Source organism: Neopelma chrysocephalum, unplaced genomic scaffold (genome assembly GCF_003984885.1).
Source record: "Neopelma chrysocephalum unplaced genomic scaffold, ASM398488v2 Primary Assembly neopelma1_59, whole genome shotgun sequence".
NCBI lineage: Eukaryota > Metazoa > Chordata > Aves > Passeriformes > Pipridae > Neopelma > Neopelma chrysocephalum.
The window spans coordinates 2,704,221-2,724,868 of NW_020897714.1; the positions used below are offsets into that span (position 1 = coordinate 2,704,221).

Consider the following 20,648-nt stretch of genomic DNA (forward strand, 5'->3'; position numbering starts at 1 on the left):
TTTAATGGATATTATGTCCATTGAAAAAATGGAAAACATAATCAACTGAGTCCTTGTACAACACGTTGTGATCAGATTGTAAAAAAAATGCAATTTAGGGAATGTACTCCCCAACTGTAAGCACATTAATGGATGTAGCTCTTACTTTTAACTGCATGCAAGACACAGATGATATGCTGTATCATGCAACAGGAGAGATGCCTAGTTCCAGTCACAGGTTCTGATGCAGGGTTTCACAGTCCTCCATTACAGCACTGAAAAGAGTTTATTTCCTGAGTGGAAGAGACAGGAAAAACTGTTGAGTTCATGAAAATGCAAGAGAAAATGGCATTTTAGGGAGTTTCGGCCAAATACTGTGACTAGATCCTTTTGCTGAGACCATCTGGGGCATTTTGGCCATTAGAGCAATGACTGATTGTTCCAAACTTTTTAAAATATATTTTCAGTACTATAACCAACACAAGTATTTTTGTTCTTCCATTCTTAACATTGCCATCAAAAATGGGCATCTTTTAAACTTAAATCTGATGTCTGGTTATTTAGCATATTAGGTCCTGGTCAAAGCATTAGCACAGTCTACAGGCCTGTGTCAACTGCCGTGAAACAGGCTACCCTAAGAAATATGTCTCTCTCTCTCTAGAGGTCTCTCCAAGCAGACATTGTACAGACCCCCAGCAGAGCTCTTTGGGAAGAGTTCAGTTCTGCTTCAGTCTCTGTCCCTGATTTGCTTGGTGGATTTTGAGTACCTGGCTGCTGTTTCTCCAACCAGAAAATACATACAGTGATGTTGATCTCCCTGGAACAGCTGTGAAGAAATTACAACCAGTGCATTACAGAAAACCATGCAGAACTCACAGTGCATAATTGTCACTTTTATTAGGATATTAGGACCTGGATCAATATTATCACAGGCTCTGTAAGAGTCCTTAGACCACATGACCATCACAGGTTTGCCTTGTTCTAGAAATGCCCCAGAGGATGGAATTGCCAGGGAGTAGGGGAGTGGGGCTGCCCACTGAGACAAGTCAGGAGCTGCATGTATCTGCCACACATAGTCCAGGCAGGGGCCTTGTGGTGGGTGCAGGTCTGCAGCCCCCAAGCAGGGCTCTGGTGATGGCAGTGACAGCACTGCCACCCCCCTGGCTTCACTGGAGACATTAAGGGAAGGCAGCAGGACTGGACTCCACCCAGAGAGCAGCACCAGGCTCTGTGGGGCCTGGGACTCCATCTTAAAATCCGCTAGTGTCTTACCTCTTCTGTTGCACTAGGACAGCTGCTCCACAATCTTGCACTTTTAGTAACCAAAATGTTTCTTCTCCTTCCCAGTTCAATTTGAACACACAGTGTATTTACCATGACATTCCCTTTCAGTCCTCTTGAGAATTTATTTTAAATTCTCTCCTAGGCAGAGTCTCAAGTCCCCATCAATCAAGCATCCCTCTTCTGTTTTGGGGCAGCTCACTTCCCTGAGCATGGATGAGGGCAGTTGCTCAGCCACGGATTGCCTCCCTTCCCCTCTCAGAAATAACTCACCACAGCTGTCCTATGGTCACTTTCGCCTTCTTCAACTTCTGCATTGCAGGGTGGTCCTGTGATCAGCCAATCTCCTTGACTCTTCTCAGCCTTAGGTTAGCAATTTCACATCTACATTCCAATTTCGATGTCTGTTGTCTTCAGCTAATGAATCCCTGGCTTATTTCAAAAACACTTGTACATTTTCCACATAACATATGCCAATTTCTATCTAGCATCATAATTTTCAAAGTATTACAATGCTCCTCATATGATAGTCTGATCCTGCTGGACATTGGCAATACCTCTTCACTTTATGGCATCACGAAACCTTATGATCATCTTCCAGTGTAACACTTTATACTGTGAAAATGCTAAATAAAATCTGTCCCCAAATGTTCTCCATTGTTCTCTTCTCAGCATTACTGATGGTCTTAAAATTACCAATAGCAATTGCTCTCCAATATGTGTCAGAGAAATTAATGTCCCCAACACAATGCCTATTAAAATTATTCCTACATTAATGTTAAAGGGAACACTGGCAACATGTAAAACTGATCTTCAATATCTGTTCATAAAATAATTTTCTTAATTTCTTCCCCAGATAGAATATCTACTGTCTTCTATGCATGCTCCTTTTCCTCATCGTTCTTCAGCATTCTACATCTAAACATGTATCATGCCTGCTCTGTACATTTACTTTCTTCACTGAATACTGTATACTCTTTAACAGGTATTTCTCAGTTCTTCTGACTCTTCTATTATGTCTCTTTTTTCTCTACATTACTTAAATTCATGTAATGTATCCATTGTTCAGATTCCTCTGCTTTCTTTTCTAGGTTCTCTACCTTACTTCTTTCAGTCTTTACCTGTTTCAATTTCTTTCTGATTCTATTTAGTTCTCTGGCTAGATTACATGATTTTAGCTGCAGCATCCACTTGACTGTGACTCTACTCATTATAAAAATTTCTCTTTATTCCTTTTAGTGTTCTTTTGTTTTACAATAACTTTGTACCCTTTAACTGTATTTTTGCTACCCTTTACCTAATTTCACTCTTGCCGTGAAAAAATCCCACACACATTCTCTCTGCATTTATTTGTTTAAAACTTTCCTTATGAATTACCAACTTAATTCCATAAACTGGAACCTACAAACTGTCTTGGTAGCCCAGTTCTTTGTGTTATCATTGCTTCTTTCTGCACTAGAAAAGATAGCAGTGCTACTTAGGTTCCCTGCTTTGCTTCTCTCAGAATGCTACCTCTCTGGTCTAGTAATAACATAGCAATTTTGGTTTTATTTTTCCCACCATAAACACTTTCTGTCAATTTGTGTCTACTTTCATTCATCCCAGCACCTAAAAAACAGTATGCCTTTTTGTGCTCTGGGCCTGTTCTGGTGTCAAGCTGTTGATTCTTCTTAGTGAGGAATACCAATCACACAGTCCTGTCCATTTTCCACAAGGGCCTAAAGAGGGTTCTTCCATATGTTTGAAACTCATTTCATCTCATCTGTACTTCTCTTTCAAATCAGGTGTGAATCGTCCATTTTCTCCATTGGGTTCTAATCCACAGCTATCCTTTATACTCATATCTTATTTTCTTGTACCAGCACTCTCTTTCTCTCTTCTGCCTTCCTGTTCTACCTTCCATGTTTTCTTTACCATAGTAGCTATATTCTGTTATCCTGTTTCTCTTCTCCTAGGTAGTACTTCTTGATGTTGGACATTTCTTTGATCTCCCTTTCCACCAAATTCTGTTTTCCACATCTGCATCATTAAAAGTTACATGCACCTCTGCAATTACTTCCACCATCTTCTCCTGTTCCATCATGTCCCATCCCTGATGTTGGACTTGTCTTATGGTCGCACTTTCAGTAGTCCCAGGTTCTCTCCTAGGAGTGTGAGTAACATTTCAGCCAAAAGTACCTTCTGTCATAAATGCTTATCTCATAAATTCTGCAGCTGGTAATCTTTGTCTCCTCTCTTACTTGAGGCATTAATGTCTCTCATTTCCAACTCCTAGCATTAACAAAATATCAGGGCAAAATGCGAACTCCATCACATAATCCCTTCCTGTATCTTCCTTAATTTTTTTTTATATTTTACATTATCTAAAGGAGTAAAGAGTGGTCCCTCTATGTAAGTCAAAATCTGTAATTAATGGAGTCAAAATTTTCAAAAATAGGAGTTTAAACTCCCAAGCCTGTGTTTGGATAATGGCTTGAATTTCCCAAATACATGGCTCTCCACATCTCCCAGTGATCTAGATCATTAGGAAACTGAACTGGAGCAAAATGCATTCTTCAGGGCTTAACTTCAAGCACCTGAAAAAGAATCTTGACCTAAGACTATCTACCAAAATTCTAATAATTTAAAAGAACAAACATTGTCCACATAAAATATGTAAAGGAAGAAGTGCCTGCAACACTGGATCTTTTATGTGCGTGGACAGGTAATTTTTTAAAAAGGACCTACAGGAAAACACAGATAAAAAAAAAAATGCAAAATCCACTCCATGATATTACTAGGAAGCTTTGCATTTGCATGGGTGCAGAGAGCCCAGAAAAACTGAGTTACTATTGATAGGCAAATTCTGAGCATGGAATATCCATAGTAATACATCTGCATGTTAATGTGACTCTGACATTATATTAAAGCTGGAAGTGATAAGTAGCTCTCCAAAATGAAATAAAATACCATGGTCTCTTACAACAAGGACTGCAAATGAATTATACAATCAAGCAGTAGCTGAACCTCCAGTTACATAGGGAAAGGAAATACAATACGAATCTGATTATCACTATTTCCCCAGGATCCTGTTCTAGATTTTCTTTGACCAGACAAAAGTAACAATGCTAAATTGAGACAAAGAACATTATATTAAAACAGTACAGTATTATGATGCTAAGAAGCAGTGACATTTTCAGGAGGAAGTTTACTGAATATTGGAACACCCACCTTCAGGAATGTCCAAAGAGCTCTATGGAACAGAACTGGGAAGGAAACAGTGCCAAAAAGCTCAAAAACATGACACAACTTTGAGACGTCTATGTTAGACAGAGAATGTATCCTACCAGGAAAAGAGAATAATCCTTGCCACATAGGTATACAGACTGTATTTTTAGCATGTCTGCAATTCCCAAGAAAGTTAGAGGAAATTTCCAGCCAATAAGAAGGGTTCCTAGCTCCTTTTCCCAAAGAAAACTTAAGAATGATTTGGTAATGGATAAATGTTATTAAATATTCATTCTTAGTATTATTTTCTTTCCCCTAGTAAAGTTATAATTATTTGGTGAGAAATCATAGCTGTGAATAGCTAGTTATTGTTGGCATCACACCCAAGCACCACAACATTTTTTCCCACCTACTTTGTAGCATAGCTGGCAAGTCCCTGAAAATTAATGACCTACTCAGAAACAGATATTTTGACAATATTTTGTGAAGGTTGGGATAGTCTTTACTGCTGATATTGAGGGATAAGCAGCTATGCAGAAACAAGTGAACTCCAGGAGAAACTATGTAAGTGTAAGAATCAATCTTCTCCATCTTTCCTCATCATTGGCACAGAGGAATCAGTCATTGACTCCTGACTTCTAATGTGAGCTACTAAACTCCAGTCTAAAGCTAATATTCTAGTAAAATGAAACACACTTAAAATCAAAGTCTGATGAAAAGTGGTGAAAAAGAAGCTCACAGTGACTTTTTTTAGTTTTGTTTGCCTACTTTTATGTCTTTTTCTCTTACTATATCCAGAATCATTTTTTTGTGCACACACATACACAAATTCTGAGAGTAGTAAATGTTATTCAACAAGGCATCAAGAATTTTTTTTTCTGGTAGAACCATGTTCAGTAACTCAGGTTTCTTATAGCACAATATATTAATATTGCACAATATTGCACAATAGTATTAACCTCTCCAACATTCTTTGTGTGAATAAAAAAGATGCACTCAGTCACAACACTCTTCACAGGAACTAGAGTGGCACACGAACTGAGCAGACAGATCTCTCTAAAAAGAGAGTGAAACAAAGAGATTGCCCTCTTTCAAGGGAAATTGTTGCTATTTACGTAGCTGCATTGAACATTTACTGAAAAACTACTTTAGATAGTATTGGTCATGGAAAAGAACTTCATTGGAAATTTAAGTATGCAGGTCTCATATTCTGGTAAAAATATTTCAGACTCAGTGTAATGGAGGGCCTGTGCTAATCAGAATCTATTTGTTTACCTAATAAACCCTCTTGTATCTGCAAAGGTGTAAATTACTATATCAGTTACCAGGAAGAACAGATCCAAAAATTAAATACAGGAGCATGTGGGAGTGTATGCACAATCTGAAACATTTTCATATTTTCTGAAATGTAATCAGTTCAAATAATTATGGAATTGGGAAACAAATTATCAATCTGTTTTCTATCAGGAAGACAATTGTATCAAGAAGACTCACTTGGAGCCAAATACTGAGTAATAAACCACCCATGCAGTTTCCATTTTTGACTTCTTGCTTTTGGGGGGGTGTGAAATAAGCTGCAGATGACAGTCAAAAGCACAGTCTTTGGTAGCTTCTTTCCAATGAATATATTCTCCTGGACACTTGCTGTTCTGTATTTTTACAGTGTGAAAGTAAAAAGAAACAGTTGTGCAGTTTTACAGAGGTTTCATTTGAAGGAATAGCATGATGGTTTCATTACTGAGATGGCAAGTACAGCTCAATCTAGTCAATATGGAATTTCCTTTTTCCATTCTCTAGATATAACAGGATACAACAGGCAGTGAAATGGGCACTTAGTCACTGGGGTTTTTGTACAAATCTTTTTAATTCCCCTATTGCCCAAATTTGCAGTTGTTATGAACTTGCCAACCTTTTTCTTGCCATAATTCCTGCAAAAGAAGGCCCTTAAATGTAAAATATAACAAAAATAACCTTTAGCTGCCTTCCATGGATTGCCACCCATAAGGCTAGGAATTGGGAAAAAAAGTATTAATAAAAATAATGTGACATTTCTTTAAAGACACCATCTAATAGGCTAACTAAATGTGCTAACTATGGGCATGGTTCATGACACCATTACATCATTTTATTCCCAACAAGACTTACTACAGCAAGAAACTGCCATTAACAGAATGGGCTTTCTTATATTCAATATATGTCTTAAGTATGGCAGGAACCAATTTTTGGGTACTCTCTGAAGGGTATTCAGAAGTCTGGTCACAGTTTCCAAGAAAATGCAGAAGCAATGAGATTTGCAGTAACAGGCTGTCTAACTTTTTGGTGACTGAACATCAACAGTACATAGTCAGGTCCACACACCTGTGTCCTAGGAATGGATATCTGTCTCACTTTTGCCCTGCTCTGAAGAAATCCCACATTTTTTTACTTGGCCTTTTTCTGTATATTGCTCTCTGAGAGTGTCATGGATGACCAAACAGTACTCTAATTTTATACCCCAAGAGAGTTTCCATGTTTTTATATTTAAGAGACATGCTTATTCATTCACACCCTCTCTTTTGACTTAAGACTACTAAGGTTTTTGTCTTACAAAAGCCTACCTTACGTAAGCATATATTTGGATGAACTCCGAGTAGTCTTATGCAATAATGCATACTGATGATGAATAATAGGATGAAAGAGAAATATAAACACTTAGGAAAAGACTGAAAAATTACTATACAGCAATTTTCTATTAGTCATTTTGGACCCTTTTCTAATACTGTGGAAACAGAATAGATCAATAACAACCAAGACAAAAAGGTAGTTATTTTTTCCAAATAAAACCAGCAGAATTTGACTAGTAACATTCAAACGAGCAATATCAATAGTCTTGTACAGAATGAATTATTTGTGTCAGAAATAGTGTGGTCAGCAGGACCAGGGCAGTGATCATCCCCCTCATACTTGGCACTGGTGAGACTGCACCTCGAGTCCTGCGTTCAGTTTTTGGCCCTTCACGACGAGAAAGACATTGAGGTGGTGGAGCCATTCCAGAGAAAGGCAATGAAGCTGGTCAAGGGTCTATAACATAAGTCTGATGAGGAGCAGCTGAGGGAGCTAGAGTTGTTTATTGTGGAGAAATGGAGGCTGAGGGGAGATCTTATTGCTCTTTATAACTACCTGAAAGGAGATTGCAGCCAGGTGAAGGTCAGTCTCTTCTCCCAGGTAAGAAGTGACAGGATGAGAGGAAATGGCCTCAAGTTGTACCAGGGGAGGTTTAGTTGGATACTAGGAAAAATTTCTTCATGGAAAGGATTGTCAAGCATTGAAATAGGCTTCCCATGGAAGTGGTTGAGTCATCATCCCAGGAAGTGTTCATAAAACATGTGGATTTGGCACTTCAGAACATAGTTTAGTGGTGAACATGGTGGTGGCACCAGGTTAATGGTTCAACTTCGTGATCTTAGAGGTCTTTTCCAACCTTAACAATTCTACGATTCCATGCATTTTTTATCCTGAAAAAAACCCAGTCATCTCTTATTGGGAAATTGCATTTGTCACTTGGTACTGGATCCACAATGAAATATAATTACAAAATATAATTTTTTAAAAAATAGGTAATTTTCACTAGTGATGTCACCAGTGTTTAGATCCTGATTTCCTAATAAAGCTTCCATCCAATTTCTTCAGTACTGTTCCATGTCTTTCCTCTTTGAGCATTTGACTATCTTTTAAAACACACTATTTCGTCTGATGATTAAACAAATAGGGAAAAGAATCACGGAGTAGAATAGAATGTGCTGAGTTGGAAGAGACCAACAAGGATCATTGAATCCAGCTTCTGGGCCTGCACAGGTCCCTCCCCGAGCGTCACACCATGTGCCCAAGAGTATCATCCAAACACTTCTTGATCTCTGTCAGACTTCACGCTGTGACCACTTCCCTGGGGAGCCTGTTCCAGTGCCCAACCATCCTCTGGGTGAAGAACCTTTTGCTAATATCTAACCCAAACCTCCCCTGACAAAACTTCAGGCCATTCCCTTGGGTCCTGTCACTGGTCACCACAGAGAAGAGATCAGTGCCCATCCCTCCTCTTCTCCTCACAAGAAGTTGTAGACTGCAATGAGGTCTCCCCTCAGTCTCCTCCAGGCTGAACAGACCAAGTGACCTTAGCTGCTGTTCACACAGCTTCCCCTCAAGGCCCTTCACCATGTTCGTTGCCCTCCTTTGGACACTCTGTAACAGTTTAATATCTTTCTTATATTGCAGTGCCCCAAACTGCACACAGTGTTCAAGGTGAGGCCGCCCCAGTGCAGAGCAGAGCAGGACAATCCCCTCCCTCGACTGCCTGGTAACGCTTTGCTTGATGCCCCCCAGGACACAGTTGGCCCTCCTGGCTGCCAGGGCACTGCTGACTCATATTCAACTTGCCATCGACCAGGACCCCCAGGTCCCTTTCCGCGGCACTGCTTTCCAGCATCTCATTCCCCATCCTGTACATGAACTCGGGGTTGCACCATCCCAGATGCAGAATTTGTAACTTTCCCTTGTTGAACTTTATATGGTTGGTGAATGCCCAGTCCTCTAATTTGTTGAGATCTCTCTGCAGGGCCTCACTTAAATTGTCACATTGAAGTCCAGTAATTTTACTGATTGCTTACCATTGATATTATGAGCCAAATGATTCATCATAGATCCAGACTTGCATGCTTCAATGTAGAACACCATCTTCCAGTATTTCTGGTGAAGATTCACACAAGAAGAAACAAGACCTTATCTCTGACTCTGCCAGATTGTTCCCCCTTTCATATCTCTTCATGCTGTACTGTACCCCCTTTGGAACTGTCCCTCTGTTAGTTCACTTCATGGTCAATTAAAATCTGTACATTTAATCAAGTCTGTACAAAGACGTTGCTTTCATTGTTTATTCCTTTCACATCAATGATAATGATCAGTGAGAGCTTCATCAGGCAAAATGTATCGATACATTCTCTAAATCAAAAGCAGTATTCAGGTGTTTGTACACTTTTTAGGCCATTCTTTTTACTACTGGCAAGTTTTCATATGTTTGATTCTAAAGACAGATAATGTGTGTGAGAGTTCAGGTATGCTTTGCACACTCCAAATACATTCTGAAAAACAGAGGTATGGAATTTTTTACTCTTTCACTTGCCTGCAGCCTTCTCTTCTCAATCTCTTGCCTTCATACATTTTTTATTAGTGCTGTAATTTAAATATAAAACGAGCATACCGTTCACCTAGGCTAATCAGATCTGACTACATATGAATGATATTTGGGATTATGCCCTAAATGAGGACATTCACTGCCTCCCTGAGGTCATAATTTTACTGTTGAGGCTTATGATCAGGAAGACTAATCAGTCTTGTGATGCACACTTTTCATTATTATGAGATTAATTTTTTTTCTCCAGGTGTTGAAAGTAGAAGTACAACTCACTGTTTAATATACATTTGATGGATAATTTCATATTTGCTATTCCTTACTCTACTTTAGGGTCCAGAATTGTGTTCTAAGAAAAGAAAGAAGAAAAAATTTAAAAGATTTTACAAAGTATATAAAGTGCTCCACCCTTTTAAACTGTGGGACACATGTAAGGCAAGAGCATAAGCCCACAAAATTTCACAATGGTAGCTCAGAAAAATCTTCAACAGTACATGAAGTGTGACAGTTTCTTGCCTGGCTAGTCTCTCAGGTGACCTACATTGAGAAATATTTGAAGAATCAAATCCTTTTCAAGACACCTGAAGTCCAGAGATTTTGTCCATGCAGCACTCAAATACAGTTTTGGAAAGAGGAAGCAAACAGTTTGCATTTTCTTCCCATGTTGTGCAGGAGGAACATAGGAGCTACACAGTGATTGGTCTTGATTTATTTTCTTAACAAATTTATTTTCCTTTGTTATAAGCCCAAACATCAGCGTCCTCTTCCTCCAAATTTTCCAATGAAAAATATACCTATTGCATAAGGTATTGTGTGTAAAGGGCTTGAATTGATAATACACTTTCACATCCTATGATTTTAATGGCTTTTCAGCACAGAAAGACCAAACAGAAATAAAGTTCTGAATTCATGCTGAATTTTAACCAGATGTCTGTTATCATGGCTTAGCACAATACATAACTATGCACTGAAACATACATTGGACTGGTTTCTAGCAGTGACATGGTTTACATGCTTGAAGCGCAGTCTGCTCATATGCTTTGCTGAGTCTCATTTACTTATCTGGGGAAAACAAAAGAGTATTTCAGTATGCCACTTGAAGCATCATTGGCAAAGAAAAGTAAGATATTTAACGTATGTGAGCATATGTGCCAGTATCTTCTTGGGGAATAGAATGTATGAAAAGGTTTCACTTACAATAACTTAACAAGTAGGAGCCCTAGCCATGGACCACAACTGTAGAACACAATAGAAAGACAGTCTCACTTCCAAAAACTTTACCCTAAAAGAATGAGAAAAGTGATAGACACAACAAAAGGCTAGAAAATATTTCAGATGGTGACAAGAAGTGAAATAAATCTTTGTCTGCTATGCAGTTATGGTTGCACCCCAGCAGTCTACCCACTGATTTTTTTTGCAGACATCAGCAAGGACAAGTTTTGAAGAGACTTGTGAGAAATAAAACATGGAGTGGCTTTGCAGGTTTTACAGGGAGCTCTTCCCAACTTGACAAACTTTGATTAGAAACATTAACAATTGAAAAAGCACTTTGCAGTGATATTACGTTGGATGACCACCAAAGACTCTGCTTCCTTTCCTGACTAGCTATTAAAATGTTGATAGCACTATACAAGACTTAAATTTATTACAATCATAAAGGAAATCATCAGAGAGGAAGAAATAATTTATAAAATCTACCTCTTGGATAATTTTTGGGTTTTTTCCTGAATATTTTAGTAACTTCCCTCATGTTTTTCTCATTTGATAATTTTCATTTACCTTTCTTTTGCTTTGTAGACGCAAGTAAAAAATCTGAAGTTCTACTTCAGATGTAAGTGAAGTAATCTGACATTACTTTTGCTTTCAGTATTTTTAAGTGTAACTCAGCATGAGGTTTCTTGTACCAAAATTTACAGAAGTTGCCTATAGAACTTGTACTCTTCACTATTCAGATAATTGAGCAGAAAAAATTTGTTTGCTTCTGGGCCTGTTAATACAGGTTGAATTCAGTGGCAGAAAGCAAACAGCTAAAATTGACTTCAAGCTATTAAATGAAATATTTACAGTAAAAAATTAGCACTCTCTGTTAGTTCCAGAAATAATAATAAAAGTTTTCTTCATGCACATTTTTAATTACAAGCTGGAATTGTATTTTTAAAAATATTTTAAAATTGCAGACTTCTCTATTTGAATTATCTCTAGGTTTACATTATGAAGCACAGCTTGACAGGTTTTTCTTTGATATATATGATTTACAAACATGCCACATCAGCTCCATGCTCCTTGTTTTAAAATGATTTATAGTTTTATAGCTCATACTTACAAAGTTATGCCAGTAGAAGTGGCTTTCAGCACAGGTCTTAATCTTGTCCAAACTTAGCATAAAAGTCAGTTAAAGACAAAAGAGTTCAATGGTTCCTCACATTCATGTATTTAAAGATACTGAATATGCAAATGTTCCCCACTTGAAAAATGTTGTTGCATAAAATTAGTTGACAGAAAGGATGTGTAACAGGTCCCCTGTTTTGATCCTTGGTCAGATCTGCAGTCTGTGATGTCATGTCCAGCTACTCTATTTGATACAGAGTGTGACTCGTGCATGTAAATATGAAGTCTGATAACACCAAGGCTTATTCTGAAATGTTCAATTGGATTTTGCTTTAATAAGAAAGATGGAGGAAACAAATCAAGAATATCAAGAGTTGGCACAAGAAGAACTGCATAGGCAAAACTACAAGTACAATTGAAAGGCTGGATTCAAGATCTTTTGAGCAGCAAAGCAGTTTAACCTAGTAGAATCTTGATCACATAATGGCAACTAACTCAAACACTCATTCACTCCTAAGGATTATGGTAGAGGAAATGATTTGGGGCCAAGGGATCTTAGAATGGGTGAGATTTTATCACCATTAGTGCATATTATCCTCAGTAAGAACACCAGGATTTAGCCAAATACAAAGAATCTCTCACAATGTTTTCTTAACAAAATGTGGTATTTTTGAAAGGAAAAAAAAAAGGAAAGCTTTATATACCCAGGCAGTTTTGAAGATAGTAATCTCCATCCCAAAATCAACTTTTAAAGTGCATGGAAAGATGGAATGCAGAGGTTTGACAGAAAAGATTTACAAGCTCAAACAGGAAGGTAAACAAAGCAGTGCAAGAAAAGCAAGGCAATTTCCACTGACTGATCACCACAGTCTAATTAGAGCAACAGCATTGTATCCAGTTCACTCACCTAACAGCCACTGAGGCATAACGACATAAAAGAAACCACCAAGAGGGCAGAAAAGCAACGCGCAGTGGAAAGTTCCACGAAGTGCTCCTGCTGAAAATGGCTTACGGGGATGCTCAGAAATGGTCACTTCACACGTATTTTACCATAAATGCATCACTCAGGACATATGAATTAGAGTCAAGTATGTCTATGTTGAATGACTTTGACAGTAATAAACTGCCAAGTGATTTTACAGTTAACATAGAAAATTATTTCCAAAGTATTGAACACTAGCTCAAAAGTATAACCACTTCTTGAATTGTCTAATTGACTAATGTATCTCTCTCACAGTGCATAATGCCAGTAAAGGTGCTATTCTGAAGTTAAGTATTTGTTGTGACTGTTTCCCATTTTAGTTGCATGTGAAAGTTGGATTGTTTTTCCAGAATCTGTTGCTTGGCATGAGAGATAATGAGTCCCTCAATCATGTATTATATTTCTAGAAGTGAAGGGCCTAACCCATCTCGTATCTTAGAGGTCCAATTTGGTGTCCTAAAGAATACTGTATTTTATGAGTCTACCCTTGTCACTGTCATTCATGGTGATAGGAAGTAACATATTTAAGAAGAAATGTACAGATGCTGAACCATGGACACAGACAATACAGTGGCATTTGGCTTATAGTGAGCTGGTTGTTTACCTGTGCCTCCTTGTCCAGCCTGAAACATAAGCTCTTCATTCCTCACTTCCATGGGATGGTCTTTTTTTCTCCAGATGCCTATTTAATGGTTATTTCCCCCTTTTTTGTGTGCAACTTATGGTATCTACTGTTTGAGTTCATGCTGCTTTCTGAGGGAAAATGCTGGGTTTAGACACAGGTCATGCAGGTTGCTGTATATCGCATAAGTTGCAGGGAGTGTTAGGATAGCCTCAGCCTTACTGTTTACCTTCTTTGTATTCTCCGGAGGAGTTGGGGCAGTAAGAAATATCTGGGCAGAGAAAACTACCTTATTTCCTCTGCCAGCAAGGAGACCTGTAAAAGCTCAATGGTTCTACCACTACTATCTGGCTCAGCTCACTTCTACTCTCCTTTGGAGCAGCAGACAGCAAAGGTGTCTGCTTCTCTGGGGTGCTCTGGGCAGTGTGGCAAAAGGTATTCCAAGCCAATTCTTGCCTTGTTATGCTGGTAATTATATTTTGTCTTCCTCTCATTTTCCATTTCATCATACTATTCCACAGCATCATTGGAAAACTTGTCAAAATCATGATTATTGACTAATGTCTTAGTAATTTCTTAGTAATACAGTATTAATGGATCACTGCTGAAATGCACTGCTGTCTGCACCTCTAAAGGAATCTTGATGGCAGGGTCTCAGAAAAGAACTACAAGAATAGCAAATAGTCTGGGAATAACAGTAAGAGCATGACAGAAGCTCTATTCATACAGTTAATTAAGAAAGTGACTAGATCATATGCTACAAGTAGCCATGTGGGGAAGAGATTTTTGATAACAAATCGATTTTTAGCACAACAAAGGAAGGCATAATAAGACACAAAGGTTTAATTTAAAATGATGAATGGAGTTTTCTAGCCATCTAGTATTCTGATAAACAGACCAGGCTTCTCATAATCTCTATTTCCTGCTGATAAATTCTTAGCTTACAACAAGATTTTATATTTTCTCTATAGTACCTTTCTGAAATGCTTTGCAGTTCTCACAGCTGAATCTCATGCCTAGTTCCTCAGGCCCTCAAGGCAATGCAGCTATTTTCATTGGTTGTCCTCGTTATTTAAGTTTCTCAATACTGTACTATCAGGAAACTTCAATCCCACTTTTCTTTTATTACTATCAGTGGAAAGATTTCTTCTTAAGGGTTAGTCCTACCCACCTACCCATCCCACAGCCTAATGGTTCCTTTTTCAATATTGCCCTAAATCACCTACCATGGTCGTCTCACATTTGTGCTCTTAAATTCCACATTCTTCAAGCAAGTGAGCAATTTTCTTTTCAGCAGCATAATGAGTACATTGTAAAAGGACACACAGAATATACCCCCTTTACTTCCTTTCTCTTTAAAATGAAGTCATTCTATTTAAAAGAAAAGAAAGGAAAAAAAAGAACAGATCAAGTTAGTTTGGTGTACCCTGCTTTGGTAAACCAATATTCCACTTCCCTTTTACCTGTAGCTTTAATGGTCTTTCCCATCAAGACTTGTTTTAAAACTAAATGTATTACTGAGCCAGACTCATGAGTCTGCAGTGGCACACAGCAGTTTCCTCTTCTTACACAAACACAGGCAAAGCATTTGTCATTGGATCTGGTACTATCACTAATTTAGTAAGCTTGATTTAAAATAGTTGCTACTAGATCTGTATTTTCATGCCAATCTCAAATAGGACATTTTGTTTACCCTTCTGGCAAAATCACTTGTAATTTTGTTTTTACTTCTGTTATAGTTATTTCCATTATTTTATTCCCATTTATACTTCGTTTTTCTCCTGTAGCTAGTAATAGTCAACTTACTGAAAAGCAGAACAAATTACTCTTTCATTTTGTGTCAGTAGCTATGGTTTCTTTAACCCCTTTACCATTCAGCTAATTATTTTACGTCTGTTGCTTTTGTCTTCATCTCTGGGTATCTCTTTGTGTTTAGTGCATCAACACAGTGAACAATTGCTGAAGAGTAATTATCTTTTTAACCTATAGTTTTTCAGCTGCTTCTCTGTGATCATCTATGCCCATCTGGTGGTTAAATCAAGGCAGCTGATTAGTTCCAGTGAGGTCTGAGCTAATGAGTTTTTTCATGACTGAGGTGTGTTTACAGATAATTTCTGTGCCTCAGCTGACAGGTGGTCACTTGCAGAGCTCTTGCTATTCACCAAAGGCGTGTTCTGTATCCACAATTCACCAAACTCTAGTCTTTTGAAATCCTAAATCCACTTACAGGTCTGAATCTCTGCCTCCTTCTAACTAAATTTCCAATTGCCTGGTCTGAAGTTATTTTCTATAATGTCTTCCTTAAACGCAGACTGCTCCAACTATTTATAAGCTTGTCTTTCTAATGCCCTCCAGTTGTGTCAGAAATTGCTGGTGAAGAAATGTGCATGCTATAACAGCACAGAGATTTAACTCTGTCTGCAGAATGTAACACAACTGTAAAATAAGTCTTTCATAATGACATATTCTCACTCAAATGTCTTTTTCTAGTATAAGCAATGAACCAGATTATTTGACTAAGCAATTATATTTTTTTGCAAGTAAGAGTGGGAAAAAGCATGATTCCTTGCATTTTTATTTAAAACTGTGGGAAATATGAAAAAAAACCCCTCAGGCTGCTGGGGAGATGATTAACTTATATTCAGTTTTCTAAATGTTTTGACTCCAGCAGTGTCCAGGAAGTATCACATTGCACTGAATAAAGAACACAACCCATAATCCAGTCTGGAAGTTGCCTCCTTTTAGCAATTACTCCCTTTTGTCACCTTTGCATGCTTATGTTTGAAGCCTGTGGAACCCAAAACTCGTAAGTTTTGGACTAAAATTCATGTCTCTTATTATTATCTCCTCATGTGATCTCTCTCTGCCTTTCATTTGAGTGAAGTGATTCCATCACAAAAGCTGACGAAACTTTCTTCTACACTTTTTGACTATGGAAGGTGAAACACATAGTTTAGGCTGCAATTTTGAAGTATAACCTTGATACTGACTTGTTGCAGGGTTCAAATTGTGAACAATTTCCATTGCATTTCTGTAGGCCTTGCTTGACATGACTAGAAGCTGTAAGCTGTAATGTTTATGCTTATAGACTGTGTGAAAATATGCAATGTTTATACTTGTTAGCTGTGTGTCTAATTATAAGGTTTGAGAACATAGTATGTTTAGAGCAAGAAAGCCTTGAGAAAGTATAGATAAGGGTGCACCTGCAGATTTCAGAAAGTTCCTAATTAGGAAGGCCTCTACATTCCAACTATGACTTCAGATCGCGTGGACAGAACATCAGGTCCAATGAACTGGAGACATGAGACGCGTGCACAGGCTGAGCTATCCAATCACCTTGTTGTAAGCATGTGCCCCAAACAAACTAAACTGTATAAAAGTTGACTTAATTAAATAATAAATGGAACATATGGCTGACCACATTGGCCTGTATGCCTTATGTTTATACCCCTCCATCAATACTGACTCCTGTTTATTCCCAGAACTAAAAGGACTTTCAAGAAAAATAACTATAAAATTGTATTAGTTGTCTCTCAGTTGTTGACTAATACTCTCTCCAGGCATATGTTTTTTTATACTTTGACAAAAGTACCCACCTGAGTGAAACCACGGCCCTTTTGATGTCAAAGGCAAAACTCAATTTCATGACTGGATTTTACCCTCTGGGTTATATTTTCAAAATATACATTTCAACAGTATAAAATATCCTGTATATCCCATGCCAACACCACCAGCACCACACATAGTAGGACATTTTTGCATTGGCATGAACAGTCCTGGCACCACCCTTCCTGTGGTTTTGCTTTTTCTGTGCATAGGCATTTAGTTTTAAATTTTGGGAGAAAATGTTATTTATACACCCATCTATATAGCATGTATATCACTGCGGTGCAATATAAACAACACTGGTAGTAAATAACAATAAAATTATGCTTGTTTTGCTTCTTACATTGTCTTTGTATTATCTCTAACCAATGCTGTATTGATTTTACATTTCTCAAGTGTTTTTTTATTTTAAAGTCCTTAGCGGTGTGGGCCTTTATTATAGCAGACTGATTTTTGATCCTCATCACAATGGATGTTCTCAATACCAGTAGCTTTTCCAGCATTCTCATCAGAGTAAAGTGCTCATGATTTATTTACAATAGTGTGGTAAGCAAAACACATTTAGAATTTGGTTTTCTCCATCATATTTCACATCACTCTAAATAATATAATGGCCAGTCTTCGCGAACGAAGATCTGGGGAAAGGTCTTTTACCTTTCCAGCCTGCGCAATGGATTTTTTAGGTGAGACACAGCCTGCGCTGAACTGAGCCCACCCTTTAATCCTAAGGTTCATCTGCCGGGGCCAAGCAAGCTTGGACAATGGCAGTGAGGTCCTCAGGACGTAGGTTTGTTTAGAGTGACCTTCTCATAGATGGATGGCCTCACAGGCCTAACGGGCTCCATCTGCCCGGGAGACCGAGGAATCGAACCCGGGTTGCAGCAGTGAGAGTCCTGCATGCTAACCACTAGGCCACCAGGGGTCTCACATCACTCTAAAACCCACTAGAAAATACAAAGCATAAGGACATTTAATGTATTTTTAATGGACATTGTATTGTTTCTATAATGCACATTTTTCTTGAAAACAGATTGTTTCTTTACCATGTTAGGCTGAAGAATTCCTTTTGATAAGAATGCATTCTTGATTTGGCTGACTGAAGACGCATACTTACCAAAAATTCTCATTGGCTTGGCTCACCAGGATGTCAGAGAACACAAACCTTCTTCAACACATTAAAGATACAGTAACAGTAAGGAATAATAAAAATTATATGTTAAATGCAATCCAGAGAGGAAAAATTACAGGTTTTAACACAAGGATCACATAAAGATAGCCCCAGAGAATCAGGAATGATGGACCAGTGCTCTTTCTCCAGTCTTTTTTGGATAACAGCAATACACACGTTTTATAAAAAAAAAAAAAGTCTTTATCAAAATGATTTATTTTCATAAATATAAGTTGAGTAACAGGTAACTATGCTTCTTTGAGAAAAATAGCATTTGAAAATTATTCTAAAATAACTTTCTGTGGTAAAAGAGCAGCACAAAACTAGACATGAACCATGGGCACAAGAACTTTTGGCATAGACAGAATATACTTACAGGAACAGCACTGAAAGGATTACTTGGCTTCTGAGAAAACTTGTCCCTTGCAAGCATAGATAATCCTCACCAGAGCTGAATAATAGAAATTTATATTTAATATACAATCCATGGTTCTTATGTATAAAAATGTTCTCTTTTTTCAGAGATTGCCTTGTGTAAGCATGAATATATGGAGAAGTATACATGGAAAATGTAAAAACTGAAACTGAAGATCAAAATTATCCAGCTTTTACAACAAACAAACAAATGAACAAAAATTATGCATGTGATTTAAACAGATGTCGTACATGTGCAGGCTGCTCATATTTTCCCACTCCCTGTAGTGTTTCTGTATATAGTTATACTGCATGATACACAATTCTAAAATGCCAGAGAACTGTCATACACTATACTTGTTTTCATTAGGTGAACAACCTATGCCAGAGCTCCTTGATCAAACACAATTCAACAGTCCCACAAAATTCTATTAAACAGAACAAACTTTTCTATCAACACTCACACTTACTGTAAATATTATCTTCTCATTCAATTGATCTGCTTCCTCTCTGATTATTAGGTTTGTATCTACCAACTTCATTGACATAAAAACTTTTACTTAACTTTATAAGCCCCGCAAATCATTACTAAAAAGTGCTTATTACTAGATTTACTCACATTTGTGCAAAACTGCAGAGTTCTTTGTTCATTCTACTCAGACCGAGGGTTTTTCAACCCTATTAAAAAAATAGAATTAACATGGAAATCACCAAGAGACTAACCCAAATTTTTATAACTGGTGAGAAAATGTAGTCAGGAAAGATCTCATTTTCATTGTTTGCTCTCACAATATGCAGCTTTGGCAATTTACACAACACTTTTTTTTACTCTATAAACTGGGTTCTTTTATTTTTTGATTGTTCAGACTCAGCAAACATTGAACATATTTATATCAGTTTTATTCACTTTTCAGATTAAACGTAAGCTTTAACTGTTCTTGAAAATCGGTTCCCAATTCTATGGTTCACGAAGCACAAAGTGCCCCACCATGTGAGCTGTGCCTTCATGTACACCTGACCTACCCCAGTTTCCTGGCCTATCTTCGCAGCTCAAAGAGAATTACAGAAGATAAGTTCTGATGCAGTCGAGTGGCTGCAGGGTACTGAAAGCAACATTAAATAAATGAACTATTGTTAGCTATCAGTTTGACTGTCTGCCAACCTGCTAAATGAATCACTTTGAAAAATTAAACAAAAAGAGGTTTAATTTGACACGACTGTTGTTTGACTTTCCGCTTTTTTGTTTTAGTGGGGACCCAAGGCTGATGCCATGCCACGCCAGCCAGAGAATAGGCACCACATATCTGTCCATTACCAACCCATAACTAATGCATTAAACCCTCTTATTTTTCACTTCTATTGTTTGCTATTAGAAATCTGCAGTGTAGACCCATAAGTCTACAATAAAGGCCCTGGATATTTTACAACTAAAACTTCTCTATCCTCTTAATATGTTTAGCTGGTTTTCTTTGCTCTTTATGTAGTAAACAAACCTGGAGGGATACTGAATACAGATACCAAAACAATTTCAGGTCTTTTAGCAGTTTATGCCTTCAATCTCTTTAAAAAGCCGAAGGGTGGGAGAGGCAGGGTTGCTGCAATAAAGTGTTTTATACAGTAAATTCAGCTTGGTTGCATAAAATGTTAATGTTGGAGTAAATCACCAGTTTGGCAAATAAAGTTAGCATGAGGCCTGCTGCCTGGCCATTTACAGTTTTGTGTTTCTTCTCTTCAATAGGTTTCTTTTCCTTATTGCTACTTACAATAAATACAAAAAATTCCACCCTGCTGCAGCATGTGACCACATTGGCACTAATTCGGTAACACTGGTATAACCAAGGCAAAAGAATTTGCTCTTCACATTTATAGTCTGTCTTTCATCTGAGGATATCAAAGAACA

General features: G+C 37.8%; 1 long non-coding RNA gene across 1 annotated transcript; it reads right to left on the reverse strand.

Annotated features, from left to right (window-relative positions):
* Window positions 1–128: 128 nt before the first annotated feature.
* Window positions 129–18,779, reverse strand: LOC113966002. Its single transcript, XR_003533689.1, has 3 exons — window positions 18,711–18,779; window positions 14,787–14,931; window positions 129–272 (listed from the first exon to the last, which is right to left on the reverse strand). It is a non-coding gene; the product is annotated as an uncharacterized LOC113966002 (long non-coding RNA).
* Window positions 18,780–20,648: the final 1,869 nt, after the last annotated feature.